We start from the raw sequence: 19,033 nt of genomic DNA, 5'->3' as shown, positions 1-19,033 counted from the left end.
CCTACCATGGACAAGGCCCTGAGTTCAAACCCCACCACTGCAAAAGATAAATAATAAAAATAATATAATAATGAAATAAATGAATAAATAAAGCTACTACTCTTTCCCAGACATAATTAGCAGGTCTCAACATGAGACTTTGGATAAAAAGTGATGGTTGCTTACAATAAATTACTCACACTCTCAGGCCTTCCTGCTTCTGGATCAGCAACAGATACTGTGGGATCATTTGCAGAGGTCATAGGGCATTCTATATTTGCTAACAGGGATGATTCACTGTGCCCTCTAAAAGCAATAGCTGAACTTGTGTTCCTATAAGACATGCGACCTTGAGAAAACTGTGAACAAGCACTGCAGGAAGCCTGGCTGGTGAAAAACAATGAGGGGCTTGGAGGTGCTCCAAATGCCAGAGAAAGTTGCACAGGAAATGTTCAGGGTTAAAGGAAAACTGTTCTTTCTTATCCTTAATGGAGAGACTAATATAATTTGAAACAAATATGACTCTTTAGTCATTTCAAAAGTCTTGTGTTTCTTAAGATGTTCCACAAATTGTTATACTGTAAAATATTCAGCAGAGATAAGCTTCTGTGTTAACCAGTGCATTGCTCATTTTCTCCGAGTATATAAAAAAAATGACATTTCCCTGGCTCCATCCCTCTTGATGAGTCATGTGACTCTCCTCACTCTAGCCAATAGAATGGAAAGAAGCAATTTAACTACCTTCCAGGTCCTTAAATCCTCCCATGAGATGCTCCTATGCTACCCTCTCTCAACTCACTCCATGCTGGACATGAATATGCTAGTATTTAAACCCACATGATAGAAGGATTCAGGCTCCCCAAAGAATCACTCTGGAGAGCGAGTAGACTAAGCTCACTGACCTGTCATGTGTATGAGAATAAAACTTTTATTGTGATTCTCCAAAGACACATGCTAGATTGTAAAACGGAGACTACTATTAATTATCCTTATCAGTATAGACCCTAACCAAGATTCTTTATTGCTTAAAAAAAATTAGTGGCTTATACAATATACAATAAAACTGACATTAGGATAGTTCAGTTTGGAAGTATTTATTAAGTATTGCACTCCAAGTTCCTTGTAACTTTGGAAACTCATTGCTGCCCTGTGCCTGAAAATTTCTTCTTTTGCATATGGCCCACCTAACTCTCACTGGTACTTCAAAGCTCAGCTTATCCCAGATCTTTAGAGAAGCTCTTTAGCTAAAATAGAACCTCCATCATTTTCTCTTATTACATCCAGTTCATTTCCTTTCATAGTGCTAGTGGCAATTGCTAACAATGCATATTTCTAGGCATGTATTTTAAATTCTCCACTAGGTAATAATCTCTGTGAGACCAGACACAGAGTGTGTCTTGTTCTTTATTGAAGGGCCTGTACTCATTATAATGTATGACTTGTGGTAGGAAATTTTTATTTTATGGATGAATAAATGAATGAATGAATAAATGCAAGATTTGGTAGTTAACATTACAGAGGAACAAAGATGAATACAATGAATAAATGATAAACAATGATGCTTAGTCAAGCATACTAAAAAGGAAAAGATACAGACGCAACATAGAATTTTTAAAAAGTAATAGAATGAAACCAAACTGAACCAACTCCCATGGTTAAAAGAAAGAAAGAAAGAAATTGAGAAGAAAATAAATAACAGTATTGGATTATCATCCAAAATATAAAACAAATATCCAAGAGTCAATTCTGATAGAAATAAATGCTGGAATAAATAAATAAATAAATAAATGGTAACAAGAGACAAATTTCACACATATGAGAAATTCCAAGTAATTTATGCAGGTACTTCCCCTTCAAGGAGATGGAGATTAACTTTCCACACCTTAAGAATATGTATGCTTAGTGACTTGTTTCCAGAATAGAGTGTGAAAAGACAGGGAATAAAGTAAGTTCACAGTGGAGAAATTGGGCAAAAACTTCCAGAGTTGGGTGACTCAGGCTAATACTAATGATAGCACATGTTGGAAACATGCACCTTCAATATGATGTGAAATGCACAAACACACATAACCCAGTCAAGTGATGAGAAAAACATTGACAAAGTAAGATCGAGGGACGAATCATTCCTTAAAGTTCATCAGAAACAAGGATAGTCTGAAAAACTGTCACAATCAAGGGAAATCTGTATGAGGGTTCTCTAGACACACACACAAACAGAGAGAGAGAGAGAGAGAGAGAGAGAGAGAGAGAGAGTAAATATCAGTGATTTATTAAAAGGAATGGGCTCACATGATTATGAAGTCTGGCATATCTGAAATCTGTAGAGTTGATGTCTCAGTTTAAAAGCCATCAGACAGAGAAAGGGTCAGCTTTTGGGGCTATTCAGTTTTTAACTAAAGACCGACCCATTTTGGTAAGCAGTCTGCTTTAATCAGTTTTCCCACTTAAATACTAGTCTCATCTAAAAGCACCCTCACAGAAATACTAGAATAATGTTTGACCAAATATTGGGGTACGTCATTATGTAATCAGGGTGTCACAGGTGTCATAAAATTACCATTGCAGAACCTAAGGAGACATAACAACTAAATGTACTGTGTATTCTAAATCAGATCCTGGCACAGAAAAACAACATTAAGTAAAACTAGGGAAATGCAAATAAGGTACAGATTTAACTAATAATGTATCAATATTACCTTGGTTGTAATAAATGCACTGTATTAAGTGGTTAATAGTAGAGGAGACTGGGTGAGGGATATATAAGAACCCTACAATCTTTCCAACTTTTCTGGAAATCAAACAATTCAAAATAAAAATGCATTTTAAAATTTTTATCAGTGCACTATAACTATACATAATGGGCTTCATCATGCTATATTCGTACATGCACACAGCAAAATTTGATCTATCTCAGTCCCCAATACCTTCCTTTTCCCTCCTTTATCTTTCTCCCTTCCCTGATACATTTAAAAATTGTATTTTTTTGATAATGCAATTGTGTGTATATAGTAAATACCATCGTGGTTAAGTGGCATCATGAAAGCCTTGATGGAGGAGGTAATTTTATATATATATATATATATATATATATATATATATATATATATATATATATATAAACAGCGGAATTACAATTCTTATTACATATATAGAGCATAATTTTTCATATCTCTGATTGTATACATAGTATATTCACACCAATTTGTGTCTTCATACATGTACTTTGGATAATAATGATCATCACATTCAACCATCATTAATTACCCCATGCCCCCTCCCTTCCCCTCCCACCCCTCTGCACTATCTAAAGTTTGTCTATTCCTCCCATGCTCCCTCTCCCTATCCCACTATGAATCAGCATCCTTATATCAAAGAAAACATTCGGCATTTGTTTTTTTAGCTTTACCTTCTCTAACTCCATCCATTTCCCTGCAAATGCCATGATTTCATTCTCTTTTATTGCTGAGTAATATTCCATTGTGGATAGATGCCACATTTAGAGCACTAATCACTAGCGTATATAAAAAACTCAAAAAGCTAGACACCAAAAAAAAAACAACCCAATCAGTAAATGGGCCAAGGACCTGAAGAGACACTTCTCAGAAGATGATGTACAATCAATCAACAAACACATGAAAAAATGTTCATAATCACTAGAAATTAGAGAAATGCAAATCAAAACTACTCCAAGATTTCATCTCTCTCCAGTCAGAATGGCAGCTATTATGAAGACAAAGAACAATAAGTGTTGGCGAGGATGTGAGGAAAAACGTACACTCATACACTGCTGGTGGGACTGCAAATTGGTGCAGCCAATATGGAAAGCAGTATGGAGATTTCTTGGAAAAATTGGGAATGGAACCACCATTTGACCCAGCTATCCCACTCCTGGGTCTATACCCAAAGGACTTAAAACAGCATACTACAGGGACACAGCCACATCAATGTTTATAGCAGCACAATTCACAATAGCCAAATTGTGGAACCAACCTTGATGCCCTTCAATAGATGAAGAGGAGGTGACTTTTTAAATGCATGTTTTAAATGCAGGTGGGCATGAGGTCATGGCCCTTGAGTTCCAAAATGGCAATTATTTGGGTATGAATGTCTTAATCTGAACTGTAGATGTCAAACATTAGATAGAGAAATGTGGGGAAAGGGAACCCAATTGATGGATTATTGCTGGATAAAGAGAGATCCAATGTGGAGTCAGTTGTGGGAACAGAAAGGAAGCACTTGCTTTGGATAACACAGAGTGAATTGACAGGATTTAGGAACTGATCAGACATGATGAAGAAGGATTCAGGGGTTTTAAAGGATTTGAGGGACTTCAGCTGGCATGACCTAAAGGGTGGTGGTGATATAAATGAAAGCAAAACAAAAGCAAGAACTGATTTAAGGAAGAATGAAATGTTAGATTTGCCTTATCCTCAGATTTCTGGACAGGACACCTGGAAAGCCTTGGCAAATAGACACACAATGTATTTGAAAGAGTGTGCCTGGTTAACACGGGCACTGAAGTCCTCCTTAGAGGTGGGTAATAGCTGGAGTCCTGGCTAAACAAAAGATTGCCCAAACAATGAGGCTGGAAGGGGGTTAAAGACAGAGCACTGGAGGGCACCAATCTCTAAGGCAGAAGCTTGTGGAGACAGTACTTCAAGGGGTCAGAGGGGAGTGGGAACCAGTGTGTAGCTGTAACTTAATGTGATCTTCCTGTTCCTCTCAAAGAAACAAACCAAAAAAAAAAGAAAAACAACAACCCTATAAAATACACTCTGAATAGATAAAGCTGAATTGAAAAATCAGAAAGAGTAGATATAGGCTATTGAAAGTCTTCAATAGTTGTAAATGTGACTATTGTAGGTATGATTAATTTCAGGGGTAAATTATTATATAAAGAAGAGAATATTACCATGATAAGCTGGACCTATATATAAATTACAAATGAGATGAATAAAGTTGAATCACAGAATTAAATGTATATTTGTATTTAAAGAATAAGCAAACATTATGGTTTTGTCCTGACATTTAAGTTATTTACTGTATACCCTGAAAAGCAGATGGTTTTAAACAATAGGTGTAAGTCGTGATTTCTGGCAACTATACTACTTTAAAAGAGAAAATAAATGAAACAGCCTATCTGACCTAGAAAATAAATTATACAGCAAAGAAAAACAAAAAGCAAGAAATATTAAAGACATAGAAGTTTAACAAAATATATCAAACTTGACTAACTCTGAGTCAATGAGTCAAAACTATTAAAAAGGAAAAAATAGATTAGGCTAAAAACACTAAATAAAACCAAAAATGTTTTAACAGAAAAGTTAAAATAGACAGAGATACACTAGCAAAAATGCAAAATGATTTATGCACAAGGTTTTTCACGGTGACATTATTAACAGTACAGAAAGAATGCAAACAGTCCAATGTTCAATATTAGGACATGGGTTTCATGACTGTGAGACATCAGTGCAACAGAGCTCTGCCTTCTCTTTGGACTTTTAGCCAAAATAGTGTGATCTCTATGCCCTGCTATGGAGTTGTTTCCAGGACACAATACTGCAATTGTCATTTAGATTATTCTTTCCCATCAGACAATGGCAAGAGCTCAGTTCTTTGCTATAGGAAATGAAGAAACCATAGTGTTTTCTACCCTCAGTAACTCAACACATCTGACACCAGACGTGTTTGTGTGTGTGTGGGGGGGGGGGGGGGGCGGGGGGGCTGTTTCTACACCAAGCACTTCTACAGTGGACACTGGCTGGAAAAGCTCTTATTCAATTGTGACAGTATCTACCTGGAGATAGCAACTGATCCCACAAGTTGAGGGCTCAGTCCCAGCAGTAGGTGGCTCGAATATTGAGTGGAAACTGGTAGAAGGGTTATAAAGTGGTAGAACATTTGGTAACAGTTGATCAAAGAGAATAAGGGGAAGAGAAGAGCTTTCCAGAGAGCAGAGCAGTCCCAGTCAAGAAATAATCCTCAGGGTGGAGGAGTCTCACAACAGCTGCCCGGTAGATTGGGGTTCAGAGATGCCAAGGAGTCTGCTATATTCCTCCCATTAGTCCACTTTCCAATGGGAATGTCCACTGTGATTCTTATTTCATCTCATCATTGTGTATTGTGTGTGTGTTAAGAGATAGAAAATGTGTCTTGTTGCTGAATAGGTTTCTGAATCAAGGGAAGCGTATTAAATGTGAATAGATACCAACACCTTAGAGAACTGTTTAGCAGCTAATATAAATACGAATATATTGAAAGCAAAATATATGACTGTAACCAACCTAGCAATTTCACTCCTAGATATAAACCCAAGAGAAATGAGTGTGTATAGTCATCAAAAGAAAGGAACAAAAATGTTCACAGCTGCTTAATTAAAAATAACCTACAATAAGAAACAAGCCAAATGTTCTTCAATAGCAGAATGACTAAATTATGCTGTTTATACAATAGAATAATATTCAACAACACAAGGAAATAAAAATTTACTACACAAAACAACACGAATGAAACTCACAGACATAATGTTGAGCGAAAAGAGCCAAACATAAAAGAGTGTATACTATGTCAATTCTATTTGTATGAAGTTCAAGAACTGGTGAGCTGCTATATAAGTTAGAATAGGAGCTACCTCTGTGGTGGGGATAGTGGCTAGGAAGGGGTTCAGCGAAATATTTTAGTGCACTGTGAATGTTCTACTATACATCAACAAATATTTTTAAATAAAAATAAAATAAAGAAAGCCAAATCTGGACTCAATGTAGAGATATATATCTGATGTAGAGCCTCTAATACTACAAATGGGTCAGCATTCTTGAAAGGAGATGACTGTATTTAGGATGTAGGAAAGAACTTGAACTAAATAATTAGTGCCAAGAAGAGGGAACTGTGATTATTATTATGGCTGTTCACAAACATTCTGGCTTTCTCTCTTCCTAAGCATATCCTAAAAATCACCTTTCTCTGTTCACCTGAGGTTATCCATGGTTACGATATTTTCTTTAGGCAATACAATGTCAGCATTATGTTGATCCAGTGATCAATATAACGATCCAGTGAGTCCCGTTGAAAGTCAGGGTGGGCTCTGCCACTCACTGCTACAAGGTATAACTGCTCCCTTGGCCTCACAACACGAGAAACAGGCAGTGGCACAGTAGAACCTGTACTGCCCCAAAGTGACACAGACTGTGAGATGAGACATGACATTGTTTCCTTTTAAGCCACTGAGATTCTAGTATTGTTTTAAAATACGCAGATCCTCATGTATGTGCTTCCTTATGTGTATGTGCAGATCCTCTGCTTCCTTATTTGGAAAAAGAGGAATATATATATATATATATATATATATATATATATATATATATATATTCATTCATTTAGAAAAGAGGAATATGTATATGCACAAGTATATATCTATATATATTTATTTATTTATGTTTTCAAAAACAATAAAGCAAAAGTTATTTTTAAAGATTATCTATAACAAAATGGAGGAAATCATGTGAAGAGGACATGGATAGAAACCAGACTAGTCTGACTATGCCTCAATATAGAGTTCTGACTTTTGAATCATGTCATTGTTTTTCATAGTCAAAAAATTAAAGTAAATCAAGGGAGAGGCCCTAATAGGTGAGACTATTCAGTATCTTGACCAAGGTATTGGCATACATGATAAAATTGTTTAGGACTAAATACACACACACACACACACACATGCACACACACGCATGCACACATGCACCACACAATTTTACGCAAGTAAAATTGAGGGACTATGAATAAGATCTATGGATTGTCCGAGTGTTGATATTATGGTTATGATATACTATAACTTTTCAAGTGTTACCATTGGGAGAACTGAGTAGCATGTCCACAGCATCTCTGTATTATTTCTTACAACAGCATACAAATACTAAATTATTTCATTGAATTTTCAATTAAATATCAAAGTAAATCAAGAAGCATAAAAAGCATTACCTACAGATTGAAAGGAAATGGAACCAGATGATCCAATTTTATTTCAAATTAGTGACATAACCAGATGAAGAACAATTATTTCAAATGACAATAGAACCCAGTATTTTGATGAGGTATCTTTATTGAAATATATGGTAAATGGATTGATGGAAAAATGTTAACTTCATTCAGTAATCTTACCATCATTGGTAAGAGTGGTATTATTTTGAAATAATTTTTCTAAGTTGTAAGATCAAACAAATAAGTAATTATGCTAATGTTGAATTTTTCAGCATACAACAAAGCTACAAGTACAGAATCAAAGAAGTAAAAACCGTGTAAGTAACAGTGCAAACTCATTATTGTTGTCATTTTAAAAAACATATTTCTTAGTTTCAACAACTTAAAAGACTTGGTGGCAATGACAACTGGAAGCACTAGAAGCAATAAGCATCTGAATCAAGGAGATCAGTATTTCTAAATATTGTTCAACCCTTTGATAGACCGTTTGCAATGATGATCAAAATAATTCTCCATTTTCACACTTTCAGTGTTGCCTTTTCTCTGGAACTCTAGACTTGTCCACCTAATTTGCTCTAGGTGATAGGAAATCAGCAAATGTGATGTAAGCTGAGCCTTGAAAGCATTTGTTCCTTGGAGATTATTCTCTTGCTGCATTTGGGAACTCGGTGACCATTACTGTGTGGAGGAGCCCAGACAAACTACTGGGAGGAAAATAGGATCTGTTTGCTTCTGGTGCCCTGGGAAACAGAGTGCCAAAGGCCAGCTATGTGAGCAGGACCAGCTATAGAAATTGTGGGGCCAGTGCAAAGTGAAAATGTGGGGCTCCTTATTTTAAAATAATAAGAATTTCAAAAAAACAATAGCAGAGTATTTAATCAAGTGTGGTGCCTTTTAGAATACAAGGCCCTGTATGACCTAACCTGACCCTGCATATGAATAAGGCATCCTAGACCAGCCAGCTGCCTGTTAACTTTTCACAGGTTTATGAGAGAGTTAGCTCTCTCAGACTTAGAGAGTCATCCAACTAATGCACAGAATTAGAAGCTAAGCAAGTATGGTTTTAAAAGACATTAAGTTTGGCGGCATTTAGTTGCACTGCAGAAAATAATATAATCACTAAATGAACTAATAGTTGGTTACAGGTCTGGAGCAAGAAATATGTCAGATGAGACTGAGACATCTTTTGTGCCATAAAGCAAGAAAGCTCAAAGACTAATGAAGTAATGTCTAAAAGACAGAGTAAAAACTATAGATAAATATTGTAATCCAGTTAATGAAGTATTTAAGGGGAAGTAGCCTGGTGTTTGCACCCTACTTATAAATTTATCAGAAAAAGAATCCCTTTTGATTAATGGATCAATATAAGGATAGATACTAATCTGACTAATACATGGTGTATTTGTAACACTAATACATGTTGTATTTGTCAGATATCTGTCACTGTGACAAAACACCTGAGATAAACAATTTAAAAGGAGAAAAGGTTTGTTTTGGTTCATGGATTCTGAGGTTTCAGACCATGATCGTTTGGCTCCTTTGTTGTGGGCCCTGTGGTGAGACAGAGCATCACGGCATGGAGTGTGCATTGGAGCAAAGCTCCTCACATGGTGGCAGAGAAGCAAAGGGAGAAGAAGGGGCTAGGGTCTCAACATCCCCTCTAATGGCATGACACCAATGACCCGACTTTCTTCCACTAGGCTCCACCTCATGTAGGTTCCACTACCCTCCCAATAGCACCTTGGACTGGGGACTACACATATGGATCTCTGGGGGACATTTAATATTCAGACAATATAAGAGGAATACATATGACAAAAAAAAGTATACTAAAATATTCATGATAGAAACTTCCAAATTTTCAAGATTTTCTTTATATTTAAAATTTTTGAAGACAAAACCTTGAATAAAAAGGATAGAGGAGCCAAAAATTGATTGAAGCACACATTATATATATATATATATATAAAACCTGTGTGTTCATAATGAAACCACAAAAGTGATTTAAATTCAGTCACCACTAGTGATAACTAAGGCATCAAGTCTGTATTCTGAAAATTGATCAATAAAAGGAATTCTGATCCTGTTTTTCCTGTATGACCTCCATCTCAGGATAACTAGCAAATTTGATAAGGAAAAGTGTCCTTTACAGGATAATTCCAACAAGTAAAAATAGATGGAATGATACCATTAGGTACTCATCATTTTACAATTCCTAATGAAATAACAAAGATTTCAAAGATCACCAGTAGATGAAACCTTGTGATAAAGACTATCAGAAAATTTGACAATGGCAATCAGGATTAGAAGGATAAGAATGTCACTCCTTGAACCCAATGGTCAGACGAGGCATCTTCATGGTCACCACACATTATGTGTCAAATGTTGTAATGTATAAAGAAAGACACAGTATCACCTATGTAGTAATTGTGCCAAGTACACTTGAACCTGTATCTAATTAAGCTTTGGGGCTAATTCCGTGTTTACGTGGAGGGAGACAGAGAAATAAGTTAAATGACATCATAAAGGAGAAAACAATAAAATAAAATAAAACAATAAAATGTTGATAAATATTTTATCAAGTGACCCAATTTCTCTGAAAACTCAGTTGTTCAAAAGAGACAGAGTGTGTGTGGGGGGGTCACTCAAGATTGAAGACAGAGAAAAGAGAACTAAGGATTAAATGCAGTGTTTGGGTTTTCTTGCTTCTTAACTCCAAAAAACCAACTGTAAAAAGATGTGCTTAAACCCCGGTGTGGGTGTGGTCACGCCTGTAATCCCAGTGGCTTGGGAGGCTGAGGCAGAAGGATTGCAAGTTCAAAGCCAGCTTCAGCAAAAGCAAGGTACTAAGCAATTTAATGAGATACTGTCTCTAAGTAAAATGCAAAATAGGGCTGGGGATGTGGCTCAGTGGCGAATGCCCCTGAGTTTAATACCTGGTAACACCCCCCCCCACCCCACCTATCCGCCCACAAAAAAAAAAAAATAAAAAAAGGTGTGCTCAAAACAATCAGAGAAGTTTTCCTTCGGACTGTTATTTAAGGATAACAAGGAATTCTATGTTTTATCAAGTGTGATAATATCATTATGATTATGATTTAAAATATCCATATTTGCAAAAGTGAAATGACAAAATATCTGGGATTTGTTTTAAAATTCTTTAGAAAAATGGAAATTAAAAAAAAGGAAAGGTGAAACAACTACAGCTAATTTTTTATTATTGGCATATGAGGGTTTGTTATAATATTTTTTTTCTTTTTTGACTTTTATTGTGTATTTGAAAATTTTTTTCCAAAAGTCCCAGAGACATTCATGTGAAAATAGCATATTATCACAATGGATACCCTCACCCAGAAGACCTTTATCATGTGAAAATAGCATATTATCACAATGAATTATCAAATATTTAAAATATAAGGAGAGCCAGGTATAGTGACATACACTTGTATTCCGGCAACTTGTGCTGCTGAGGTAAGTTCAAGGCCATGCTTAGCAATTTTATGAGACCGACTCAAAATAAAAAATAAAAAGGACTGGGGATGTGGCTTGATGAAAGAGCTTCCCTGGATTAAATCCCAATACCACAAAAATTTAAAAATATACAAGGAGAAAACCCTAGAGACTAAATGGCCATGGCAAACTTTAACACTGTTCCCAGTCTATGACATCAGATAAAAAACCATATTTGGACTTGACTAACTTTATTATGTTTTGAATTAATGGATATCTGTCAAGTACTAAAGATAAAAGTCTGAAGTTAATGAATTGGAAAAACAAAAAAAGGGTAAGTTTATAATTACAGAATTGATACTTTTTGAAGAAAATCACAAATGAGAAACACATCTGTACAAAGTGCTTAATGTTAGGGATGGCATAGTGAGGTGGATTTTCACATATAACCCTAGAGAATTATAAAGTCAGTCAGTTGTTCCTTTAACCAAAATCACCTGATGTATAAAATAGAGGAAAGTTTCTCAGGATGCTTTTATCTCAATACTTTGTCACTAAGGACTTTTCTTTTTTATTTGCTAAGGACTTTTTGAAGACACTTGATAGAATTGTGTTTAGAATGAATTCTATTAAGACCACTTAGTTCCTTGATCAATTTTCTTCAGAACAGCACTATCTAATAGGCTTTTCTTAGACAATGGGAATGTTCAATATTTGCCTTTTTCAGTGTGGTAGCCACAAGTCCTACATGGCTCTTGAGGACTTGAAATGTGTCAACTGTAATTGAGAAAGCCAATTGTTTATTTTATTTTGATTAATTACCTATTTAAATTTAGATACCCACATGTGTCTTGTGGCCACCACATCTGACAACACAACTCTAGAGTAGAGTCAAAATATTGTGAGTTACTTAAATACTTTTGATAATCATGAAATGATGAATTATTTTCCATTTGTTTTAGAATAAATGTTTGATTTTGTTTGTTTTATCAGAATTACTCATTAAAGTTTCTGCCACTCTGTGGTTTCTTTTGAAGCCATTCTTTTTTTACCAATTCCATTCTCTCCCAACAAAACATTTTAAGATCTATATTTTATCAGGCAGATTTTTATTCTTCAATTAACTTTTATACAAAAATAAATTTTATCTTTGTAATTTAATTATCATTTTCATTGATAACTTTTAAGTAGACATGATCATTATGAATCAAATAAAAGGCTACTGCTTATATTTATTCCTTAAGTAAATATAAATAATGTGAAAAGTTTTGTGAATGATATATATATTGAATGAAATGCTTTTGTCCCCCTCCATCCCTCCCTCTCTCTCTCTCTGCTTTTCCCTTCTTAAGAAAATGAATAAAATTCTTAGGATCTCTGAATCAGATTAAGGCCAAAAGATACAAGAAAAAAAATAATGTTGGCTAAAATTTTACAATAATGTGTCACACAATAATGTAATAAATCATCTACATACAACTCTTAGCTGAGGGCCTGATATATTATAAACACTGAATAAACAGTGATCATGATTATTGCTATCCCTGAAGCATACTGGAGACCCTCACCCAGAAGACCCTTACCATAATTAAGCAGAAACCTCCATCATATTTGTAACATAAAAGTTTCTCCTCTTATCAGAAAGCTTTTTACACAGGATATCGGCAAAAACGTCTGCAGAGGGTACCGTGGCGTGTAGCTTCCTTTTTTTTTTTTTTGTAAATACCAGGTTTGCAGAAAAGAAAAAAAAAACTTGCAAAACCTCTTATCTAGTTTAAAAAAAAGGGACAAAAAGCATTTGCCATGTAAACCTCTAAGCCCATACCCCACCCCAGAATAAAGTTCAATGAATTTTCAGACTCATGGGCCACAGAATTTTAGGAGCAGTGCTTCCGGACCCTGCAGCCAATAAAGCTGTTTCCTGTCTTACATCATCCCCACAATGTTAAGAATTATTTAAGACATACAAAATATGCCTGATGAATGTTAGGTGTATAGGTGTACACCACTATGCTTAACTCATTCTCAATTTCTTATTTAAGAAAATGATTTTGACCTCAATATAAGAAATATGATATTAACAAATGTTAAATTTAAAATATTAAATATTTATGTTGATATTAGTAAATATCTTAGTTTTTGAATGAGGAAATTTACTGGAAATAGTAATTAAAAAAAAAACTTTGGGAATTTGTCTTATCGGTTACTAATTTTTATGACCTATAAACCAAATTCTGTGTTAACTCAAAGTATACATTCTGATGTTCCTAGCTTTCATACTCTGAAAGACAGTATCAGCAAAAATAACCATTAAGCTTTTGGAACAACATGTGACATATGACACCATCCATTAAATCATCAGTATATTGGACTGAATGGAATTACTTGCTTCATCTGAATCTAATGGCAGGAAAAAGGAAAAGCAAAATTATAGATGGGGCTGTGGTGAGGGCAGATTCAGAGACTGTGCTCTAGGCGTGTTCCAGGAAAGGATGAAATGATTCAGGCTTCTCAGGTTTCTTCCGGCTTCTAAGGCATCAGCCCAGATTTTCCAGGGGGTTTAACCTTCAGGTGTTACAATCCAGGATCCCTTGCCCTTTCTAATAAAAGCAAGCCTCAGGCTCCTCTTGGCACTACTTTGAAGAGGACTGTCTCTGTTTCTCTTTCTCTGCATCATTGTATCAGTGGTCTCCTATTTTACTGGATAATTTTCATCAGCATTAATGCATGTGCACTCTCAGTTTGTAACACACACACACACACACTTAATTTCCTATCCTCTTAAACCATTGCCTAATTTCTTTACTTCTGGCAGAGGAAAACTTCTGGAAAGAATTTTCTAGGAATGCTGCCTCCACCAACTCAGCAAACATCTATTCTTCAGCCCACTCCAATCTGGCTTCTGCTACCAATACTGAAATGAAATTGCTTTTGTCATGTCACAAATGAATTCCATTTGCCACAATCATCAGGCACTTTTCTATCCTCATCTTACTTCTCTTACCAGCAGCATCTGACAGAATGGTGATTACCTCCTCCTGAAAAGCTCTCCTCTCAGTACCACAGTCTTATGTCCCCTCGATTGACTCCCCCTCTTCAGAGATCCATGTAGTGTTTTCTTCTCTCTCTCCCTTGACTACTTGCCCGGATAATCTCATTGCTTTCCATGGCTTTAAATACACTCCATCTGCTGACTGTTTCCAAATTTATACACTCACACATACATTGCCCTCCTTGTCCATCTTAGTTTGGATGTTCAATAAGCATTTCAAATACAGCCTGTTGAAAATAGGAATCTTTTTTGTGGCCCTGGGGATTGAACCTAGGGCTTTGCGCATGCTAGCTGTGCGCTCTGGCTCTGAGCCACATCCCCAGCCCCAAGATGGGAATTTTGAATTTCCTCCATACCTAGCTCACCTTAAACAGGTTTTCTAATCACATCCCCTTTGTCACTCAAACTAGAAACTGGAAATCATTCATGCTTTATCCCTGTAGCATGTCTACAACCAAGTAATCACTAAGTCCTATCTATTCTACTTCTAAAATATATCTCATTTTCCTCTAGTTCTCTCTATATCCTTGGCCACTATCCTCTATATCCTGTCTGTGCTACATAATCACTGACCTAGATAACTGTTAGAGACCTGTATTCTGTTTCTATAGATCCATTCTTGCCGCACTTCAATACATTCTCCTTGCAGCATCCCTTCCTATCACTCCAAACTAAATGCTTCTTGGGGGTCAGGACTTGTTATGGGGGCAGAGTCAAAAGGAGTTGCTCATAAATTATACATGACATGAGAATAAATGGAGAAATTGAGAATGAGTTAAGCATAGTGGTGTACACCTGTAATCCCAGTGGCTTGGGAGAATGAGGCAGGAGGATCACAAGTTCAAAATCAGCCTCAGCAACTTAGAGAGGCCCTAAGGAACTTAATGAGACCTTGTCTTAAATAATAAATAAATAAATAAAAAGGGCTGGGGATGTGGCTCTGTGGTTAAAAGCACCCCTGTGTTTAGTCTCTGGTACCAAATAAATAAATAAAATTTTAAAAAATTAGGGGTTTGCTGGAGCAACTTGCCTTTTATCAAGGTGGGAAAGTTTGGGTCAAGTACAGGTTTGGCTAATGGGGATAATGGGTAGGAGTGATCAACAGTTCTATTTTTTAAAATTATTTTTTAGTTGTAGGTGGGCACAATACCTTTATTTATTTATTTTTTATGTGGTGCTGAGGATTGAACCCAGTGCTTCATGCATGCTAGGCAGCATGCTACCTCTGAGCCACAAGCCCAGCCCCAGCAGTTCTATTTTTGATGTGCTAACCTTGAAATGTCAATTAGTTAAGCAGAGGAGGTGCTATAGTCGAATCAAAATGTTAGACAATTGTTGAATTAATAAGTAAAAAGTAAATAATAAGAAAACCAATTTAGGTTACCAGAGAAGCAAATTTAGAAGGAAAACTTGGAAACGTTATTAAGAGTATGATGTGTTAAAGATGTTTATAATGTTCAAATGGAATCTTGTATTACTTGGACATGTGTGTGTAGAAATCTATAAGAAAATTAGATCTGGAGGCACAGACAAGAGAGTTATCTCTGAGATTTTAAAGTATGGAGAAGACAAGAGGGCATGGTGAGACTTTTATAACATTAAAATATTTTTCATGTCACATTTTTTATTCAAAATAGAATTTGCTTTATTGAGTCTGGTAGGGGAAACTGTTGAGCATCATCCCTGGTTTTTACCCTCTAGAATCCAGTAGCACTAGACATCCTCTCAAGTTATGACAATCAAAAATGTTTGTAAACTTTGTCAGTTGTTCCCTGGGGATGAGAAGGGAATTACTTCTGGTTGAGAATTACTGAATCAGAATAATGTTAGGGAGAAGCTCAGTATTTCTTTTCAGATGCTGAAATGTTAATATTGGGGAATAATGGAGAAGTAGCTACATAGCAGTAGCATTCTGAGCTTTTATCCTGAACAATGCTCTTGTGAAGGATTTTATAATTAAGCAGTCTGTAGTACCCAAGAATATAGTGTCGGAAAAAAGGGTCAGGGAGAGCACCCTGAAAGAAAGCAACACTGATCCCCTGGCAAAGGAAGAAAAGCTATAAACAGGGTTATAAGTGAGGATAGCCTTCACTCTGCATTGCAGACTTTTCTACCCCGCAGTAATTCTGTCTGCTAACCACAGGCTCATGGCTTTGGTGCAAGCAGACAATGTCCACAGTACTGCTAGACCTGACACATTATTTTAAGACTCTCAGTGCAATTCACCTGCTGCCCCCTAGTGAGACTGTATGGTAATGCCTGGCTAAATTGTGCCAGTTCCTGATGTTTTCAAAGCTTAAATGGTCAAGCTTGCTTAGCATTCCTGTTGGCCCTCTAGTTTTCCTCCCATCCTTGCTCGAAATTGCATCCCTAACCCTCACCGGTGACTTCCCAAATGTGGAGAAGATGGATGTTCAAATCAGTGGGGACAACAGAGAAACAGGCAGAAAACACGAAGGCATGAGCTTTGCGGGGAATGTTCTCAATAAGGTTAAAAGGGGTGGGTCAGGGCATGCACTGAGTGCAGGGGACATGCCCTTGATTTACCTTAGGTGTTGCTGATCTAGATGGCCTTGAAACCAGTGAGGGACATCAATTGGAAGAGACACCACCATTCTGTTACGGAGGCACAGATGACAATGTTATCACATAATACTGTGCTCCTTAAAAGTTGCAGTAGAAGACAGAGTATCTATTTTTGTGTATATGCCAAGAAAAGAAATGCAACCATAGACAGTAGAGTTCTGTAGAATGGATTTTAAAATAATGAGGGGCAAATCCTGCTCCTGAAACATAAAAACTGCATAGTGAGGCAGAGATGGAAAATAGTTCTCTGAGGAGAGGGCAAAAGCAATTTCCATACCACCAATGTCTTAAGGCTCCTATTCTTTGTACTTCCTTAAAGAAGAAATCTTGAATTTGCCACATCAAACATATGATCAGTTTTCTGTCCACACAGACTATGAAATTATTCATATTTTAAAAGATCTAATAATTTCTTTAAATTGGGATCATTCATAGTACATCTAAAGTATTTTTGGTTTATCAAAAACATGAAACATAATTCTTTTTTTGTTTGTTTGTTTGGTACCAGGGATTGAACCCAGGGGCACTAAACCACTGAGCCACATCCCCAATCCTATTTTGTATTTTATTTAGAGACAGGGTCTCACTGAGTTGCTTAGCACCTCACTTTTGCTGAGGCTGGCTTTGAACTCAATCCTCCTGTCTCAGGCTCCCAAGATGCTGGGATTACAGGTGCGCACCACCACGTCCAACTATAAAAGATAATTTTGCATAAGCAAAAGTCCTCATTTAAGATTTTGAATAAAGGTGTTTGAACAGAGAAGAAGACATATGTCCTGAAAAGATTCTGGCAGCTGTGTTGAGAACAGACCATGGAGACTGAGGTGGAAGCAGGGAGATCAAGTAGGGGTCAGTTCAATATTCTAGACAAGATAATGGAAGCTCTGATTGGGATGGTAGCAGTACAGGTGGAATTTGTGGTCAGATTCGAAGCATATTTTAAATGTAGGACCAGTGGGATTAGTAGATTTGCTCACAGGTTGGAAGTAAAAGAGAGAAAAGTTGGAATTATCAGGGTCAAGGATAAGTCTCTCCAGAATAGTCCAGTAAAATGTCTTAATGTAGTGGTGTAGGAGTAAGGGTGTTAATTTCTAATGTTCAACACATGAATGAATCAGTTATAAGTGACTTAATTCAAACTTACTGTGATGGTTAATCTTGGTTGTAAATTGACCTGAGAAACACCTAGGAAATTGGTAGAGCACACTTCTGAGTGTCTGTGAGAGTGTTTTCCAGAGATGATTGGCATGTGGGTCACAGAACTGAGTGAAGACCTGCCCTGAATGGAGGCAGCACTGTCCAATAGGCTGGACACCTGGATGGAATAAAAGTGAAAGGGAGAAGCTCACATATATACCCACACTTCATTCTAGTGAGTGTTGTTTTTGCTGTTTTCATTCTGTAGACGTCAACCTCCAAATTCTTCAGCTTTTGAATGTGGACTTAAACCAGTGACTCTCCAAAAGCCTTCCAGGCTGTCATCCTTGGACTAAGGCTGCATCCTTTGTTCCTTTCGTCCTGAGGCTTCCAGCTTCTTGGACTGAGTACCTAGCTACTTGTTTCTCCAGCTCTCCAGGCTGCAGACGGCCATTATAGGACCATGCAGCCTGATTATGTAGGCCCATAATAAATCCCCTCATATATATTCTATTGGTTCTACTCTTCTGAATAACTCATGATGCTCTTCTTTTCTGAGAGTAAAAACTGGAGGTATGAAGCAATAAGATGCATTATAATTTTGAGGGGGCAATCCATTCCTAAAAAAAATCATAATCATTTTTATGACATGGTTGTCCAACATGAACTAGAAATATGGTTTTGCTATCTATTGCCTAATTTGGAGATACAAAATGGTGACCCTGCCCACATAATCTTCCTAAAATAGAGCTTTCATAGTCAGTTTGGGTGCCTAAAACAATTTCTCACACTCTGGGGGCAGATTCAGTTCTGATAAGGACTGAATGGCTTCCTAGTTTGCAGATGGCCTTT

This window comes from Marmota flaviventris, chromosome 1, assembly GCF_047511675.1.
Source record: "Marmota flaviventris isolate mMarFla1 chromosome 1, mMarFla1.hap1, whole genome shotgun sequence".
Taxonomy (NCBI): domain Eukaryota; kingdom Metazoa; phylum Chordata; class Mammalia; order Rodentia; family Sciuridae; genus Marmota; species Marmota flaviventris.
This window is presented reverse-complemented; position numbering follows the sequence as displayed.